The sequence below is a fragment of the Anastrepha ludens genome, chromosome 5 (assembly GCF_028408465.1).
Source record: "Anastrepha ludens isolate Willacy chromosome 5, idAnaLude1.1, whole genome shotgun sequence".
Classification (NCBI taxonomy): Eukaryota; Metazoa; Arthropoda; class Insecta; order Diptera; family Tephritidae; genus Anastrepha; species Anastrepha ludens.
This window is the reverse complement of record NC_071501.1, coordinates 35,221,055-35,240,640: the sequence shown is the minus strand read 5'-3', so window position 1 is coordinate 35,240,640 and position 19,586 is coordinate 35,221,055. Positions and strand designations below refer to the sequence as shown.

Below are 19,586 nucleotides of genomic sequence, written 5' to 3'. Positions count from 1 at the left end.
AATTCCCATGCTATCGTTCATTAGTAAAGTACGGGAAACATTTATCCCTCTCTTATTGGACTGTTATGAATGGTTGCAGTCTTTGCTAATTGGAGAATCTCAATTTCACTTCGGCAGATATTTAATTATAATTGAAAATACAAATTTGTCATAGAAATGCTTTAGTTAAGTTGGCTTTTATAAATAAAAGAGTTGTCTGTATACCAACTAAAATACTTCTTGAAGTTGAATAGATTTCTTCTACACCACCTGTGGCCGTCTGCAGGAATCCACATAGTTCATTGTGAAAACTCACCTGCTGCATGCAACACTGTGATCCCAGCTCGTTCTTATTTGGAATAGTGCGTTCAGTGTTGTTTTTGTGACAGCTGGAAAAGGTTGTTGGTTAATATTTGCGAGTGTTTGCGATATTCTGCAAGTGAATTTTTGTAAATCAGAAAGGTAGTTAATTGATTGCGCGGAGACTGTTAAAATTGCACGGTTCATATGATAAATGCTTCTTTATATTACCGATAAGTGAGTAATAATAAATGAAATGCATTCCGCTTTTATTTGCATTTAGCAGAAAATTAACTTCAGTGAGAATTCAAGCCATGTTTCTGGGAAAATGTGCGCGCATAGTGTAAAAATTAATATAAAAAAATAATAAATTAAATATTCAGAAATTTACATTAGGTTGTGGAAGAGGCAGTGGTTGGGGTAGTGCATACTCAGAGCTTATTGTTTGTTAATTTATTAATTAACTTGGCCAAAGGCAAAGTGGTCGAATGAACAATAGAATTATTTTTGAAAGAAATCTTACTCGAATATGCAACCAGTATCAAGTGAATTAATGCTTTTTTTTCGAATGTATCGGAAACAGGAGAAAACAGTATTTTTATAGAAACTCACTTAGAATGAGTTAAGTATAAAAAGACGTAGTTTAGTAATTCAGTGCTAAGTTGAGAAGTTAATATGTCCAATCACTATTCCCTTGGGAATGGCCAAACGAAAATCTGCCTACACAGCAACAACAACAATAAGAAATCACAAAAACACCAGTATAAGCAACAAAAACGTTCTGAATGTAATGTGGTAAGGTGGTGGTAGTGAAACCTACGCTCGGGTGTACTTAAAAAAGAAAACAAGAAGTGCGCCAACAATCAACGTGCGGTAAAAAGGCAAAAATAAAAAAAGTAGTTGAAGGTTATTTAAAATTTTCTGCTTTTATTGCTATATTCGCCCCTTCCCCTACGCTATGCGCAGCCGAACAAATCAAACAAAGAAAGACCTATTAAGAACAGTGTAAGCAGAGTAGTGTAGAACCAGAGCGACCGACCGTCAGAGAACGTTTATTACTCTGCCAACGTACTCTGCGCATATTCATGTATTCACTCGTATGTGTGTTCTTCACGCTGTTAGTTATTTCTCATCATTTCATTGTTCCCACTTAATGCAATGTAAACAAAAAATCAAGTGTCATCCGCCAAGCGCCAAGTTTTGTATGATAACAACAAAAACAGCTCACTACACTGACAACGTGTGTCCGTTCGGATGGCATGAGTGCAAATGAGATCGCTATAGTTCAGCTTTCGTAAAAAGTGGAAAGTCAGGATGCAAGTGTGTGTGTAACAGTGAGTGGTTAATTTTCACTGCTTCCAATAAGAAAATATTGACGGTGCTCGCATTACGGATGTACGACTATTAATAAATTTAATTTTGCAATCCACAGTTTTCAATTAACGTGCAATATCTTATTATTGTGTAGCAAAAAAATAGTGTAGTGTAAATGTAAAAAGTTACAACTAACAAAAATTTTAATTGTAAACGCTTTGAGGCATATAAGAACGCTGAGTAGTAAGCAGAGTACGCAAACTGCATGGTGCGGTGCGCCAGTTCCAGCAGCCTACAAGTGCAAGTGAGAAAAAGGTAAAGAGTGCGCAACGTCGGCGATCACTGTAGAACGAAAGAGATAGTAGCGTATGGGTTGCATAGTGTAAAGCAGGCGTACAAGAGCTGGTAGCAGCGGCAACATCGGCTGCTAACGTAGAAATATGTAAGGCGAAACATTGCAAATGTCAATAAACTCTACAAAGGTAAGCAACACGGGCACAACAACAAAAGTGCAAGCACACATATACAACTTATACACGTATGTACGTATACTTCAAACATGAAGCATGTAAGCAACATGCAATGCAATGCCTACAACAGTAATAACAACAACAACCACTAAAGGTGCAATGCTGTTGCAATGTTACTACGAACTTTCGGCACAGTTGTTGGTGAGGGGCAAAGAGCTGCAAATCCTGTTGGTTTGCAAAATTTAAATCAACTCATGGAACTGAAGTGTTGCTAATTTGTGTTCTGTTTCGTTTTGTACGGTTTTGATTGTTATGTTAAGTTGTGGCAATAATTAAAGTTTATGTAAAAAATTTAATTTTCGGGTTAACTGTAATGAAGTCGTGGTTGAGTGATCGAATTTTTCATGCTCGAGTTTTGAAGGTTGTTAAGGGGAATTGTGAAGTGTTTATGTACGGATATGAAAATGGACTTTGGTGTTCAATTTGGCGGGGGTTAAGTGAGTTTAGCTGTAACGGGCGAAATAAGGAATAAATAAATGAAATGAAATACATACTCTACATAGGTATGTTTCAAAAATACATACCTACATAATTTTTATTATGTGGCTTATAAAATCGCTCCTAATATTGGATTCATAAAACATTTGATCATTTTATAGTGTTGTGGTAGACAGTTGTGCTCACATAATTAAGACACTTTATCTTATTACAATATTCGTAATATTTTTCAGGAAAATTTGTTTGCTAATTTTGTATAAAAATATTAATTTAATAATTTTAAAAAAATTTTCAACTTTTTAGTCAGAATCATGAGAAAATTTTTGGGTATGCAGTTTTATTGTTCGTTCCATTTTAATGTATGTGAGTAATAAAATGCAGGTTTGAAGTCGTGTTGATTTTTGCAAATTTTGTTTTATACGATGTAGAGAATTTGTTTCCAAATCTAAAAAGCACATGTGCGGAAATTTGTTAATTTTTGTAGGTTTTATGCACAGTTTGTAAGTTTTTTATATATTTAACCATATTTTTATAAAAAATTAACAAACAAATTTAGCATGAAAAATATTACGAATATTGTAAAAAGATGAAGTGACTTAATTATGTGAGCACAAGTGTAGTCCTACAGTAATAAATAAAAATAATAACTCCATGATCATATCCTATTTCTACGGTTTATAAATATGGTGTTTTCTTCTTCGATCTACTGTCATGTCGCTTAGTGCGGTGTAGCTATCGTCGTCATCGTCTAACTCATCCAGCAGGTTCGGTCATCATCAAAGATGAAATGTTTCAAAATTCTGTTTTTACTTCGCAGAGGGGTTTGTAATGAAAATGGTAATGCGACGACATGAGGAAAAATTTATTTTTGAAGTCTTATTCAGGAACCTAATATGCCAACTTTGCAGTTTTATCCTTCATTTCCTTTATTGTTGTTGTTGGTTTAAACATATATTTTTGCAGAATGCTACTGAAGTGCCAGTCCTTGGTCGCATATAAATGAGGAGTTGGTCGGCTAACGTGGAACCGACTGTTGTGGAAGTCCTTTAATTCCCCATACACTGGCGCTGTAGGGTTTACTATTTATTTGCCAATCGCTTTGAAAGGGGCAGGCGAGATCTAGTTGGGGAGGCTTAGTTCCGTTAGTCATATATGCAGTTGTAATACAACTGTAATGTCAACAAGCTTAGATAGCTCGGCACTTGTATTTAATTCTTTAAGATTTTACTAAACTTTTTAGGAAAAATAACTTCATTTTTGTCGTTAATTTTTATTTTAATTATTTGATTTTTAATAAATTTTATGCGTTTTTACGTTTTTTTCTTTCTTAAAATTTAATTATCTTAAACATTTTTTTGTTACTTTGCTTTACTTTATTTTCTTTTATTTATTTTTATATATTTTTTTATATATTTTTTTATTGTTTGTTTTTTCTATGTACATTTTTGTTTTATGTTTTATTTATATATATATATATTTTTTTTTTGTTTTTAATATTTTATTTTATTTTTTATATATTTTTTTTATTTTTTTATTTTTTTATATTTTATTTTTTTATAATATATATTTCTTTTTTCATATTTAATTTCTACTATTATTATATTATTATTAGTATTACCCTAGTTTACAGCCAAAAAACTATTTCATATTATTTTGTTTAATTTTATTTCATATTATTATGTTTTTATTTTAATTATTTTAAGTAAATAATTTTTTTTTTTATTTATTATTTATCATTTATTATATATTAGTTGTTATATTTTATTTATTATTTAATATTTTTAATAATTATTTTTTGTTATTAATTATTATTTATCATTTATTATATATTAGTTATTATATTTTATTTCTTATTTAATATTTGTAATAATCATTTTTTGTTATTAATTAATATTTATTATTTTAAGTTTTAGTTTTTTCAGCTATTAGTTTTTAGTTGTTGTTTATTATGTTTTATTTATTAGTTATTATTTTTTATTTATTATTTAATATTTATTATTTTTAATTTTTATTTATTATTATTATTTAATATTTAAATTTTTGGGTTATTAGTTTTTATTTATTAATTACAATATTATTTATCATTTATTATTTATTACTTATTATTTAATATATATTATTTAAATTTTTAATTTTTATTTATTGTTACTATTTAAATAATATTTAGTATTTTTAATTTTTATTTTTTATTATTATTTAATATTTATTATTTTTAATTTTTATTTATTATTATTATTTAATATTCCCTTCCTTCATTTTATTTTATTAACTTCATCTCTTAGCGCCTCTGCGACTGGGTCATACAACCGCAGAAATTCAATCTGCCGCAAACGCATGCGTGTCATCATAAATTCACAGATTGCGCGACAATGCGGCTAATAAACGAATATCGATAATGTTTTGCACTCCAAGTACAACTTTATTTCGAATTTATGCAACATTGTTTTACTTCATTTCGCGGCTTTTGGCCGCAAACCCTAAACGTTACGCAGCAGCGTAGTGTCATATTTAATGGAGATTGGTGTATCGCAACCAACTGCCGCACTTTAACCTTCAACATTGGCTGGCGACACAACAACAAAATGAAAATAAGCAACAACAACAAGCAGACACGCTTCGTTTCAGACTCATAAACCTCAATTTGCAAAGGTTCGGCGTTAAACATTGTTAAATGAAGGGTACCGCAAAGGGTATGAATTAAAAATAAAATGCAATAAAAAAAAAAAAAAAAAAAAACACATCAAAAAAACACAAACAGGTAAAACGCGAAGTTCAGGCGCAGTGCACATAAAAATCGTCGCCGCATAAAACAAAATCAAACTGCACAACTAAAGATTGTCTTCTTCTGCAAACCAAAATAAAATAAAATTAAATTAAATAAAATAAGTGTGCAGTAGTGGTGAAATAACAGCAACAAAAAAATAAAAAATGCGAAGCAGCCACACTTCATTGCTTGCGGTGTTTCAATGGCGTTACCCGCTTGGCCACCTTGCTCGCCAGATTTGGGTCACCATTTTTGTTTCTTAAAACAATAAAAAAAGAGGAAAACAAAAAGAAAAACAGAAAATGAATAAATAAACAAAAACGCTGCATCGCCCAACGTCTTTTTATACGTTGAAAACTCATGCGGCCTCCCAGTGCACACAGGTCGCCTTTTGTATGTATGCACATACATATGTACCTATGTATGTATGCATGTGTGTGTAGATTTTTTGTTTTACACAATTTTTGCAGTAATTTCCGGTATCTGTTCACCACAACCAATGCTTGAGTCATGCTTTTCCAAATGAAATTTTATTATCAGGAAAGCACAACTGCAGTCGCTCGTTAACTGTCTAACAAAATAATGAAATGAGATTTTTCTATGCATTTGAGGCACTCTTTGCTTTGCTTACTTTCTCAATGTAATAACGCATGGGCTTAGATGAAGACAGGAATCAACATCACCGAACAAGAGAATACGTCAAGATTTTACCGTTAGAAGGCTGTAATAGTCGCACATCGTATGCAAGTCATTCAACACTTCCGAGCCTCTATTTAGGAAATGTTCACGACTTTCTAAAAGTTCATATATCCATTTGCTCTAAACGCACCTTATCCATTTGCTTCTGTAAATTATTGTCCAGTCACTTTTTTCTCTTACCATTGAGAAGATTGGGTTGAGATGATTGAAAAGTAGACAAACAGGCCTTAGTTTTATCTAAAAAAAAATTCTGTAATTTTTACTTTTAGCAAGGCACAACTATATACAAAGTAGCAGCAGGAACGCAAGGACAACAATGGCATACAGTGTGTTGTTGCTGCAATTCTCCAAGTAACAACTAAAGTGAAAGATAATCTAAGTTTTGTTTTAAGTTGTAGAGCCAGTTCATCGATCCCTGCCAGTTTGGTGTACTCTCCGATCGTCGTTGTCTCTCTCATCTAACGGTAGGTTCAGAAAACATGTTGTTTCGTTGGCTTGGGTCCACTCCTGCTACGATAGGCTCTTTAACGTGGTACAGAGACTTAATCGAATCTCAAAACGGATCCAGACACCGGGAGGAATTGCCTAGACGATAACTTACCCTGATGTCTGCTACTGCTTGAGAACTATGATCAAGAGCTGCCACCTCTTAATCCAGGGTGTTATGCGTCATGGTGCCCATTGGACGATTCGCAGCCAAAAGGTAAATGCGGCTGTATTATAACGACGTTTCCTCAACAAGAACAAGATGAACATAAACAAAAACAAAAACAACAGCAACAAAAATACTAATAACAAAAAAAGCAGTGGTAAAAATCTGTGGGAACTCCACCTTGCGGGACTCTCAGAGGTGGAAATGATGCTCTTTGAAGAATACGTCCGCCAGTATGATGAGTGGGATAGTACCACGAACCATCCCTAGATGTTGAGAGATCGAGTAAGTCAGTCATCACAGACCCAGCATCAAATATAGTAAAGCGAGGAAATCCTCGAAGAGAAACAACTGCTGCTGACGGTTTTCACTAGAGAACACCATCGCCGTTGCTGCCTAGCACAAGATCGGATATCTGTCGTGCTAGTAACTGATCGGAGATGCTGGACAGCGAGATCGGTAGCCATCTCCAGCGAGCAGGAGCCACGAACCTCAGGGGGATCGTCCGACTCTAGCAAGGGGAGGGAAGGGTAGGTGAAGGAGAGGCAGACGCGCTCCTCTCGCACCACCTGGACAATATCTACAACCTACTACAATATCTAGAACGCAATTATGCCAAAATAAAGCAACAGCAAGGCAGCTGAAGTTCTTCCGCTGTCATGGGTAATGGTTGGAAGCCAATGACAGCATTCGCTGAAACCCACCCGTGTCTAGTAAAACAAAAATTTGACAAGTTTCGAACCGGCTGCTCTGCTGTACCTAGGCTTGATGATGTACCTTTGCTTTTAAGTGCTATACTTCGATAAGTAGAATATTATAAATAGCTTCAAGAGCTGAGTATGTAGTATCCAGAGTCAAATGGTTGCTGAAGTTATATTAACCAGTCAACGTTATTGATTTTAACTTTTCCTGAGCTGCGGAGTTAAAAGTTTAACCACCATTACATGGAATATGTAGAGAGATTACTAGACCAAATCGTATATCCTCCCATGAAATTTAAATAGGGGCTATCTACGAACTCTATCTAACCTCCTACTAATCTAGAAATGACCAGGACGTTCCCAACTTATGCGTGCTTGACAACCATATCTTTATATTGTATAATCACTTAAACCTAATCATCTAATACTCGCTCAGAGCTCAGTTCCAAACAGGATAAAGAGGCAAAACCAATGGGTCTGGTGGTGAACGAGGACATCATCAAACAAACAATCGGAGCACTCGCATATCGACACCCACGTCACTGTTGACAGTTACCATTTCGAGGTTGTAAGAGACTTCGTTTATTTAGAAACCAGGAACATGGCGCAGAAGCTTGGACGATGAAAATATCCAATTAGGCATCACTTGGAGTGTTTGAGAAAAAGCTTCCGCGGAAGATTTTTGGACTTTGCACGTTGGTGACCTCGAGTATCGCTGGCGATGGAATAAAGATCCAGGGGCTTCGTTGGCTGAGTCATGTCGTCCGAATGGATCAAACTCTCCGGCTCTGAAAGTATTCTGTGCGGTACCAGCTTGGTGTGGTAGAGGGAAGGAAGGCCGCCTCTGCGTTGGAAAGATCATTTGGAGAAAGGCTTGGCCTCACTTGGTGTGCCCAACAGGCACCGGTTAACATTTACATTTTTTACATTCACTTCCGGGTCAATACATTTTTTATAAAGCATTTCATTTCATATCGTGGGGGTGCCTGTCAGTATCATATTAACCTATGATTCAAAGATAAACTTTCGTTTGGACAACCCTTTAAAAGGCTTAGGTGGCTCATTCTAAGCATATTTTAATTTATAATTACATATTTATACATGCATAGAAGTATATATATCTACATATGCATATTGATTTGACCATAATGGAATAGAAGCGACTTTCCAAGTCTCGCTTTAACTTCACAAATGAAGAACATTTTTTATGCCCGCGATGTGCATTTATTTATGCATAACACTAACTGCTGAAGAAGCAAAGCAAAAGAAGCAACATGAAGAATCTAATCAAATTAACACAGCACTAAGAATTGAGGTTGATTGACAAAAAAAAAAGAAAAAAAAATCACAAACAACCTAACGAGCAAATAAGTTAGCAATCGACCAAGCAACCGCTGGAATAACAAATTTACTGTGGCAATAACCATAAAAAACAGCCTGCTAAAGGTGGAGAAGAAGTAAAATAAGAAGTAAATAAGTGAAGAGAAATCATGCGCTGGCTTGCTTTGAAAACAAATTAATAATACTTCAAAATACATGCACACAGACATATACAGAACTTAGAGTGAGTTCAGGTGGTAAGTTCTAATGAAAAAGAGCGTACATAGGAAAGAGTAATGAAAGGTAATTCAAGCCTAGCTGAGAATCGAGTCATCATCACAACAACAACAACAAAGTCTTAAGGAAGTAGTGATACCAACAGCACGAATGAGCTTTGACAAAAGAAAAAGCAAACAGCAAAAAAGAGTTGATATGCTGACCGTCTAAATGGCTGTTGCTGTTGCCACAAGCGAAATAATCACAATGTATTGATGCTACGCGGCAACACTGAAAATTAGAACCTGAGATGAGAGCATCGTTGGTTGAAGAAATAATGAACCTCGTATTAAATAGAATTCGCATAGGATGCAGAATTGTTGTAAGAAGTGGGATAGTTCGGCTTAAAGCTAGCGTTCCAGGCGCTACGGCTTTCAGTGCTTTATGCAGAACAATATTCCACATATATTCGGCTTGTGACGGTACCCCACATGAGGTAACCACCTCTTCAAATCGCCACATAAATCCACTCATCCTACACGCTATTCTCTCTAGTCTCACTCTGTCGAAGTAGCCTGTTTACTGTGGCGTAACATTAGATGGGAGAGTCTAGGTTCGACAATTTTTTTTATATCGAAATAAGAAAAGGACTAAAAAAAATATGCTAAAAATTAACGGTATTTTGCAACCGCTTACAACTTGCACTTAATTAGACTTAAATCGAATTGACTACACAACTGCATACCAAAAATTATTCCTAAAATTCTGATTGAAAAATTTGAAACTGTAGTGAAGAAAAATTGTGTATGGTTTTTGTTGAATAATAAGTTAAACTTTTATAAAAAATGAAGAGAAACTAAATAAACAAAGATAAAATAACCAAAACTGGTCAAAATATTGCACACCTATTTTATTGTCCATGAAGCTTCCCTAATATGACTTTTGTTCGTTGAGAAATGGTTAAAATTTTTCAATTGACTGGGTAGACCATAATAGCGTTAGCAGCTGACATGGCATCATTCTTCGGTTGATCTCCAGTCTAACTTTGTTGATGGGGTTATGCAAAAAACAAGGTGGCACAAAACTAATCACTCTATCGAAAGATTTATAATTTTATCAAATGGTAAATTCAGCATACAAGCAACGCCTCCTTTCCACCTTCAACGGTTGCACTTCGTCGGACTCGAAGAGATTCGCGAGCTACTTTAGCCGGCAATTCATATTGCATCCTCCTCCGGTCACCAAACGGTTGCACAAACTTTCGAACAACAGTGAGCCGCTTGCTTTCTGCACTGATGAGGTCCAATTGGCCTTCAACAAAATGAAATTATCATAAGAAATTGGCCCTGAGCTAGTCCCGTCGGAACTAAAGAGGTGGTCCGCGAACTATTTGAGTGGTCGGCATTCGTCAGCTATTTTTTGAGACTAGAACTGAAAACAGAGGAGGCAAGCAAGTGTGCTGTAGGGTGGAGTTCTTTCACCCTTACTTTGAAACTTCTACTTCCCCTAAACACAAGAAGGAGTTTCACTAGTCTCCTAAGTGCACGATTGTTCGATAAAGGCGTCCGATAATGACATCGATGGACAGAGGGGATGAAGTTACAGCTAAAGGTCAACATGGTCCTCAAATCGCTAGCCGGCAATACTTGTGGCGAAGACAAAGAAATGTTGCTGGCGTTATTTAAAGTAATTTGCCGGTCGGTACTAAATTAGGCTGCGCCCGTCTGGTTGCCTGGTATTAATGATTCGCAGTGGCCAAAGGACCAAAGACCTGTGAAAATACTGCTATCGGGACAGCCACGGAATGCGTCCTCCCAGACGAGTCAGGAGACTGCAACTGCTGAACCGATGGTCATTAACTTGTGAGTCTATCTGCCCTTAGGTGAGCTGTTCCACTGGTCTTACGAGAGGAACTTGAATGTGATTTCGTCTCTTTTCTCTACCGCCGAATCTATCAGGCTACCCCATCTGATGTTATATTTTCATTTTATTAGCCAAAATGTGGACCGGGATTAGTTCTGAAATGAGGCAGGAAGCGTCAGCAGAAATTGAGCGGAAGCCGCAGAGGTTCGCAGAGCTCTTAGCCAATAGACGGATATTAGTTTTTTTATCCTGGTCCATAAATATTGGAGTCTGCTTATTCACATAAAGCTTATAGTGTCTTTTAATCCTGGTCGTCGTGGACTGTCGAAATGAAACAGAGGATTATGTTGGGGGATATGTGCTTTTTACCCAGTGTCTCGTTTAAAAAAAAATAAACCACATAAATTGCATTTTTTATTTTATAATAATGGATTCTTTTTTTTTATTTTTCACCATTTTTTTAAATCTATTTTTCGCTCTTTGACCGCTTGTGACTACTTAAGGAAGAAAACAACAAAAAAAAAACATTGCTTAGCCATCACGGAACCGCGGTTGTTAGTTCTACCTCCTTTAATTTAAGTGTTTCACTTTGCTGTGCCTAGTTTCTATTTGCTTCAACTTGCCTTGTTTTTTGTTTTTTTCATTGGCCATTTCTACATTTATTTAGTTCAATATTTTACTGCGCGTTTATTGATGAAGCGAAACCGAGTCGTTTCACTATGTGGCCGCACTACAACGTCAAGCGTCAGATCCGGCCTAAGCGCACAGCCAAAGCTAACACAAGATATGCTAGATATATTTTTATGCATGTATGGACATATGTTTGCTTGTGTGAGACTGCTTACATATTTGCTGGCTGGCCTCCTACCAACGAACGCTCGTCTGTCTGCCTGCTTTTGCCTATCAGGCAGGTTTTCTCAATACCTCGCTTGGTGCTGCTGCTGTTGCTGCTGTTGAGCGATTCAATGTTACTTTGGCTGCCACCTTTTCTTTGGTCGCGTTCTATGCTTGCCTTGCTTTTGCTGGCTGCTGGCTGGCTTGGTGTTTAGTACGCGATTCTGAAGACGGTTGTGACTTGACGCATCGCGTACTTTTCTTGGATCTGCGCATTTTTTTGCTCTTACGATTATTGTTGCCTTAAGGTTTACCTATATACAGAGGCTTTCAAGTGCAAAGTTATTTTCATTCAAATTAAACACATAAATGCTGATGAAAGTTTGGATGAGGCTTAGGCATAATTCTGGTTCTGCTTCGGCATTTTCGAAACGAATGTTAACTTGCAAAGCAAAGATTATTTCCCAACTGCATTTCCCGTATGTGGATGGGTAATGCTTATGCTACCACAACAAAAATATCAATAACAAAAGTTATTAAATGACAGCACCCGTCGACAAACAGCTAGCCGAGCAAATGTAAAGGCTCCCCTCGTTACATTTCCGAGCATTTTTCACTGCCCAAATATGGGAAATTTTCTTCCACAAACACCCGGAAATGAGCTCGTTTGAGCAAATGATTTTTTGCGAAATTTAATTTTCACGCATCCTCCATTTTCGCAGTGAGTTTTAATTTATTTTAAAGGTTTCTAGCGCGAAATCGAGTTTATTTTAGTAAATCTTAGATTTTCTACTTGAAAACTTATTAAAAAGATTCGTTCACACGACAGTCGTGTCTACGACCCGGATTTATATTCGTCCAAGAGCTACCACTAAAGCAACTTATTGGGTGTTTGTCCGAGCTCCTCCTCCTATTTGCGTCTTGATGTTGTTCTATAAATGGAGGGAGCTACAGTTTTAAGTCGACTCCGAATGGCAAATGGTTTTTATGAGGAGCTTTTTCATGGCAGAAATACACTCGGAGTTTTGTTATTACCAGCCGAGGGGCGACCGCTATTGGAAAAAACTTTTTCCATCATTTGGTGTTCCACGCAGGGAGGAGATTCAAACCTACGCAAATTAGAATGGAAGTCACGCACAAACCTATTCGTATACGGGAGCATATCCCAAACATTTATACCTAATGTTTATGCTATTACAACAACAACAGCGTCACATCAAACTATAGCAGCAACTTGTCACTCGAAAGACCCTGTACGTACACGAGCGCTTTGAGGTGTGTATGACTGGTTAGTTGGCTGTTTGCCTTTTTTGATTTCTTCTTGCGTGTCGTAGAAAGTTTCGACGTTGATGACTAATCACTTGAAAATTGCCTCCAGTTGTTGCGCTTGAATCGAGTTGCGCCACCGCGATCTCATTGTGCCGAGTGTTGTTGTTGGCTGTTCTGATTTTTCTATATTGTTTTTGGCGCTTCCTTGAGCTGCCGCAGTCGCGCTGTCGCTGTAGCTCATCGCCGTCACACATTGTCGCTCTTTGGCCGTAAGTCTGTCGGCTGTGCACACGCCTGACACCCGCGTGCAGCCATTTTTGTCTTGGCGCTTTTTAAGGCCCTGAGTTGACTTGGTTGCCAGCAGCAGCACCTCTTTTTTCCTCCCTTTTGCACTAACTGGTGCTGGTCTGGTGGCTGTGGCTGGCGATTGGGCTGCCGTCGCTTGTTGCTTGTTTGGTTTGTTGGTGACTTTGTTTGTTAGTCACCTTAGCGGCCTGCTTTTTCTGGTGTGTGTCTTGTTGAAACGTGTTTGCTCTGGCTTGTTTTCCTTTTATTTTACCTTTTTTTGTCGAGCACTGATTTCGCTCTATTTTAGCGAATTTTTTTCGCTGAAAACTTTTACATCTCTGTGGTGTTTCTACATATATTTTCTTGCGTTGCTTTGTTTTTGTTTTTGTTTTGTCCAAGTTGCTGTTTGTTCCGTATGAGATGGCGACTTGTCGTGTCGTTAAAATTGCTTGCAAACATGCTGCGTCACAACATAGCAACACACCATTCGGAACGTGTTACTGCAACACAATCGTAACAAGCAGTCAGTCAGTTAGTCGACACACACACACACATATATATGTAGATATGCTCGGTGTACTTTATTACCGCCAAGCTCAGTGCAAGCTAAATGCCGTCTTAGCCACCAAAGCAACTGTCGCACATATGCATGTATGGATATGTGTGTATGTATGCATGACGGCGTTGGCTGCAAAGCAGAAATCCGCATTTTGTGGCAATGTTGTTGTCGCATTGATACGCCGTCGTTGGTAGCTGGCAATGTTGGTGATTCAAAAAGCCACACTCGACTTTGTTTTCCACTGGCGGTGGTGCTGTTGGTCATACCGCCGACAAGTTGTTTGGTTGAGCAAGTTTTTTCCAGTAATGAAATTACTGGAGCAAGAATTGTTTTCAGTTTGTACTTGCAAGCAGGCATTCACATTTACACTTGTCAACGATGGAATTAAGATAAAGAAAAAGTTTTTCTTTTATTTGACTCGGAGTTGCAAAATTTATAATTTTAACCACTTTTCAGCACTTAAGTTAAAAAAAATAAAATTTATTGGTTCAGAAAAAATGATTTGTAGAAAGAGAAAACATAAAAATCACTGCTATTACCGATGACTCATTGCACATAAGAGGCGCTCTACTTCTGAAGGCGTTACCTAGCAGTATTTCTTATTTCCAACACAAAGTATTTGAAAAAACGTACTTTTATTTGTATGCGTCAGTTGGCCTTGAAAGATGGAACTTTTCATCAAGAAGCTTCAGGTATTACTCATTTCACAAATATCTGAACTTCAGAACTAAGTCAGTGATGCTCATTGTTAGCGGATGGCTCTAAGCTGTCTTCTGTCGTCGAATGCCTTCTCAAAAGACTTTTGCTATTTAGGAAGCGCGATGCGTACTTTAGACTATACTACAGATGTGTGCAAAAAATGTGTACTGTGCATACTAGGATAATCTATGTGAAGCTTAGAAAAATAGCTTGCAATTTTTAATACTTTCAAAATGCAATACTTCTTCATAAAAACAAAGGCTTAAAGGTTAAAGGCTTGAAGGCTCGTTGTCATAAACTTTTGCGATTTTGGAACTTCGAAATGCTTTCAATTTTGGAATAATTTATATAAGTTATATTATAATTATCGAAGTGAAACTTCTTAGGCGTCGATGCACGAGCGAAAATGGAGAGTAAAATTTCAAGGCCATGCAACGTTTTGGGCATTTTCGTTACGCGAGAGAGAAAAAAGATATAACGTAGAGGAAAAGGAGAGAGAGAGAGCTATATCTTAAATATATCTTAGATACACTTGAGGCTATTTTTCCTGAGTTTTTCCTTGTGGTTGCTAATTTCTAGTGAGAAATAACACTGCCTACATCTTGGCGCTTGTTTGTTGGTGCAAACTCGTAGGAAATATATTTTTGGTGCCTACTTTTTGGCGTTATATTTCCTTGGTGCCTACTGTTTGGGGCGTTTTTTGGTCCCAATTTTTTTGGCGTTTTTTTAGTGCCTACTTTTTTCCGCTTATTTCCGTTTCCTGACTAGAGCTTGTGCGTACTATAAAGTGCAATCCATTCCGGCGTCTGATTTATTGGTATTGCCTTGCGTAATTTGTACCGTTGCTGCGGCTCTGGAATGGCTGTGTTTGTGCGGGTAATAAACGCTCGGAGTAGTGCGCGTTGTTGCCACGGTTTGTGTTCGGCGTTTACCTACACCGGTCGACCCTTCTCCGTTTTTTGTAAATTTTGTTTATTTGTATTCTCTGCAAATGTTGTGAATTTATTTAGATATATTATTTCTCTTTTTCTCTCTCTCTCTCTCTCGCATTCTCTCTCGGGTCTCACCCTCTTTCTTTGTCTGACTTGAAAGTTTAACTTCTGTTATGTATACTACGCTACACGCAGTTTTTTTGCTTCCATAAAATATTACATCTGTCGTTATTTTAATCTCATAGTTTAATTTACAAATAGATGGAAAGAGAGTGATTTTGAAGAGTCAATGCCCTCAAGCTCATTTAGAGAATTATACATAGCTTTTTAAGTGACTAAAAAACAATGACACATACAAGGTGAAGTCCAAAATAAACAAGACAGAGCAAACATAGAAACGACAGGAGCTCTGTTCTGATAATTTCAACTTTAGTCCCCTTTGGCCTCGATACACTGTTTTGAGCGATCTAAAAGCTTTTTGAAAGAGTGTTTCAGGTCATTGACTGGAATGTCCTTGAGGATATCGGTGCAAGCCTTTTGAGTGGTCTATACGGACGCAAACGCTTTCCTTTCATGGCCAAATGCAGTTTTCCTAGTAGGTAGAAGTCACAGAAGGCATATCAGTCGAATACGGTCAGTGATTGATAGTTAAAATGCGATTTCTAAATGCGATAAAATGCGATTGCATTGATGGTTTGGCCCGTTGGCACGAATTCCTTGTGGACAATTCCCTTGGAATCGTAAAAACCAATGAGCATCGACTTGATTTTTGACTTCTCCAAAAGCGATATTTTGGGTGGTACCTCGTCCGGGGCCTTCTATTCGGCATTTTGACGCTTAGTTTCAGGTTCATGTTGGAAACACCACGTTTCATCACCAGTTACAATGTTGTAAAAGAAGTTCTCGTCTTTTCTCGCCTCTTTAATGAGGTCTTTCGGATGTTGAATTCTGAGCGATTTTTGGTTCTCAGTTAACTTGTGTGGAATTAAACGTGCACAGACCTTTCGTCCAGACCAAATGATCAGCTAAAATGCGATAAATCCATGTTTTGGAGATATTCAACTCCGATTCCATGAATTTCAACTATGATTTCGGTTAATTTCTGATAAATTTACGAACAATTTCGATGGAGTTTTTGGTGATTACTGATTTTGGGCGGCCTGTATGTTCATTGTCATTTATGTCCTCACAATCATCTCTGAATCGTGTAAACCACTCATGATCTCTGACGTGAAATAGACAATCATTGCCATAAACTTTTTTATCACTTCAAATGTTTTGGTAAACGTTTTACCGATTTTAAACCAAAATTTGATATTAGCTCTTTGTTCGAAACTCGATTTTGTACTGACACTTTAGACGCAGTAAGCTTTCACTGGAGGTCAGCTAGGGTTGTAACTTCCAACGCTCTAACTCATTAAAAAGATGGCGCAATCAAAAACATTTTTATGACGCCAGTCTGGACCTCACCTTCTATGTCACAATTTATGATAATTGGTCGGTGCAAGGTCCGGAGAATACGGTGGATTCTGACGCATCTCCCATTCGAGCTCTTGGGTTGCGGCTTTGACGACTTGTGCAACATGGAGCCTGGCGCTGTCGTGAAGGAGTATGGTTTGACTATGTCGATCAGGTATTTTGCGTCGAATAGCCCAACTCACGCGGCGTAGCTGGGCAATGTAGAGCTCTTTGTTGACCGTGACACTCTTCTCGAGCATTTCCCGGTGCACCATGGCCTCCCAGTCCCACAAAACACATATTATTTTCTTTGGATGAAGATTCGGTTGACTCTCGTTGACTTTCTTTGTTTTTTTTTCGTTGAGCTCGTGAGGCCCCTAGGCTCCAAATTTTTCGGCAAATGCCATTAAATGAAGGTGATTGAGATTCGTTTTATGATCGCAGTTCATTTTTTCTGCCCATTCACGCCTGGTTTGGGGACCGTTCTCCTTAAAAAGTTATTTGACAGATTTTTCATCGAATTCAGAAGGCCTTCCTCAAAGTCGCCATTTTTGAACTTTGCAAACCATTTCCGTGCAGTAGACTTGCAAATGTTCCGCACTGCTTTGGCGGCTTTTTGACCTCGTTGAAAAGTAAAGAAGAGCAGGTATCGAAAATGTTGATTTTTCCATTCCATTTCTAAGCCTCAAAATTAATAAAAAACTAAATAACTCAAAATTTCAATTAACACAGAAAGAGTTCTATCGAATGGATACTTACCCTTTGCCAACAGCAAAATAATAATATAATAAACGCTATGAACTTATTTTCCAACGCAATAAATCAAAAATCTCAATGAAATATTACAACAAAGGTGACAACTGGAAGAATGGATAAAAGAGCTTAATTTCGTAAATTTCTTGATTGAAAAGTAGGCTACTCTTTTTAGACAGTTGCTACGTGTTAAAAAAGTTAAATAAGGTAAATAACTCGATGAATTTTTGAATACAGGTAATAAGTGAAAAAATGGTTAAAAGAGCTTAATTTGGTAAATATATTAAAAATTGGAAAATTCGGTTGAAGTAAAACCAACAAAATTATTCAAATATAACCATATGTGTGTCAAAGGAAAGAGGTTTGAAAAATTTTAATTTCGAATATATTTTTGAATAGAGTTGCCACCTATTTAATAACTAAATTCATTAAATTCCATAAATAGTATAATAATAAATTTAGAAAAGTCCGCATGCGCGTCAAATGAAAGAAAATCAAGGAAGCTTATTGTTAGAAATTGTTGTTATTTTTGGAGATGGTTGCCACCGGTATGAAACAGTTAATTTAATAAATAAATAGGTGAACTGAAATACAACTAAATGGATGCCAAACGAAAGCGGTACGAAATTTTGTATTTCGAATATATTTTTGAATAGGGTTGCCACCTGTTAAAAAACAAATTCGGTAAAATTAACCTACTTTGAGCTGTATGAGCTTTACGACGATATAGACATGGTGCAACGAATAAATATTCAGCGGCTTCGTTGGCTGGGTCATGTCGTCCGAACAGATACAAATGCTGCGGCTCTGAAAGTATTTGATGCCGTACCAGCAGGTGGCAGCAGAGGAAGAGGAGAGTCGCTTAAGCGGTTATCGCGCACATTAAGAAGAAGAATAAGAAGAATTAATACTTTTCGGATGCCCCCAAAATTAATCAAAGCTTTTCGTGTGCTATGTATAGAATAAGACATTTTATGAATATATTTAGAGTAATTATTAAGGTAACTTTGAGTATATTTAAGGATACATATTTCAAGGGACATCATGTACTCTCGGTGAAAAGTGGATAAAAACAATTTTTAATAATAGGACTATGAATAAGTTCGTTACGGTTTTACAACAGATGGCGTAACTTGATTATTATTCCATCGATCCACATTTCCAAACATTCATTGGAGAGCTACTGTCGTAAGGCACAAACGTCAGTATAAGTTTTTTATTTGAAGCGTAAACAACAATATTTTTACCACACTTGAAAATGTCGAATTTCGTGCCAAATAATGTGTTTTTGCGGGGAATTCTTCTTCATTATTTTAATATGAAGAAAAAAGCAGCCGAAAGTCATCGTATCTTGGTGGAAGTTTATGGTGAGCATGCTCTATCTGAGCGAACGTGCCAGAAGTGGTTTGCACGCTTTAAAAGTGGTGATTTTGGCTTGGAAGACGAAGAACGCGAGGGTGCGCCGCCAAAGTTCATGGATACCGAATTGGAGGAATTGCTCGATCAAGATCCGGCTCAAACGCAAGAAGAGGTTGCAAAAACTTTGGGAGTTGATCAATCAACCATTTCCAAACGTTTAAAAGCCATGGGAATGATCCGAAAGGTAGGCCATTGGGTGCCGTATGAATTGAAGCCAAGAGACGTTGAACGCCGTTTTATGGCATGCGAACAACTGCTTCAACGGCACAAAAGAAAGGGTTTTTTGCATCGAATTGTGACTGGCGATGAAAAGTGGGTCCATTACGACAATCCAAAACGTCGGGCAACGTATGGATACCCTGGCCATGCTTCAACATCGACGTCGGCGCAGAATATTCATGGCCTGAAGGTTATGCTGTGTATCTGGTGGGACCAGCTGGGTGTTGTGTATTATGAGCTACTGAAACCGAATGAAACGATTACGGGGGATGTCTACCGACGACAATTGATGCGTTTGAGCCGAACACTGCGAGAAAAACGGCCGCAATACGCCGATAGACACGACAAAGTTATTTTGCAACATGACAATGCTCGGCCAC

General features: G+C 37.2%; 1 protein-coding gene across 6 annotated transcripts in view; it reads left to right on the top strand.

Annotated features, from left to right (window-relative positions):
- Positions 1-239: 239 nt before the first annotated feature.
- The window catches only part of LOC128865139 (nuclear hormone receptor FTZ-F1 beta), a 105,549-nt gene continuing 86,202 nt past the window's right edge, over positions 240-19,586 (top strand). The window contains exons 1-2 of one of the 6 annotated variants that reach the window (XM_054105163.1): positions 240-441; positions 1,748-2,075. The gene's annotated coding sequence lies outside the window, so the exon portion shown is untranslated. Of the gene's footprint in view, positions 2,076-19,586 lie in introns of all 6 variants that reach the window. The other 5 variants (XM_054105161.1, XM_054105159.1, XM_054105162.1 and 2 more) reach the window with 5 other exon arrangements.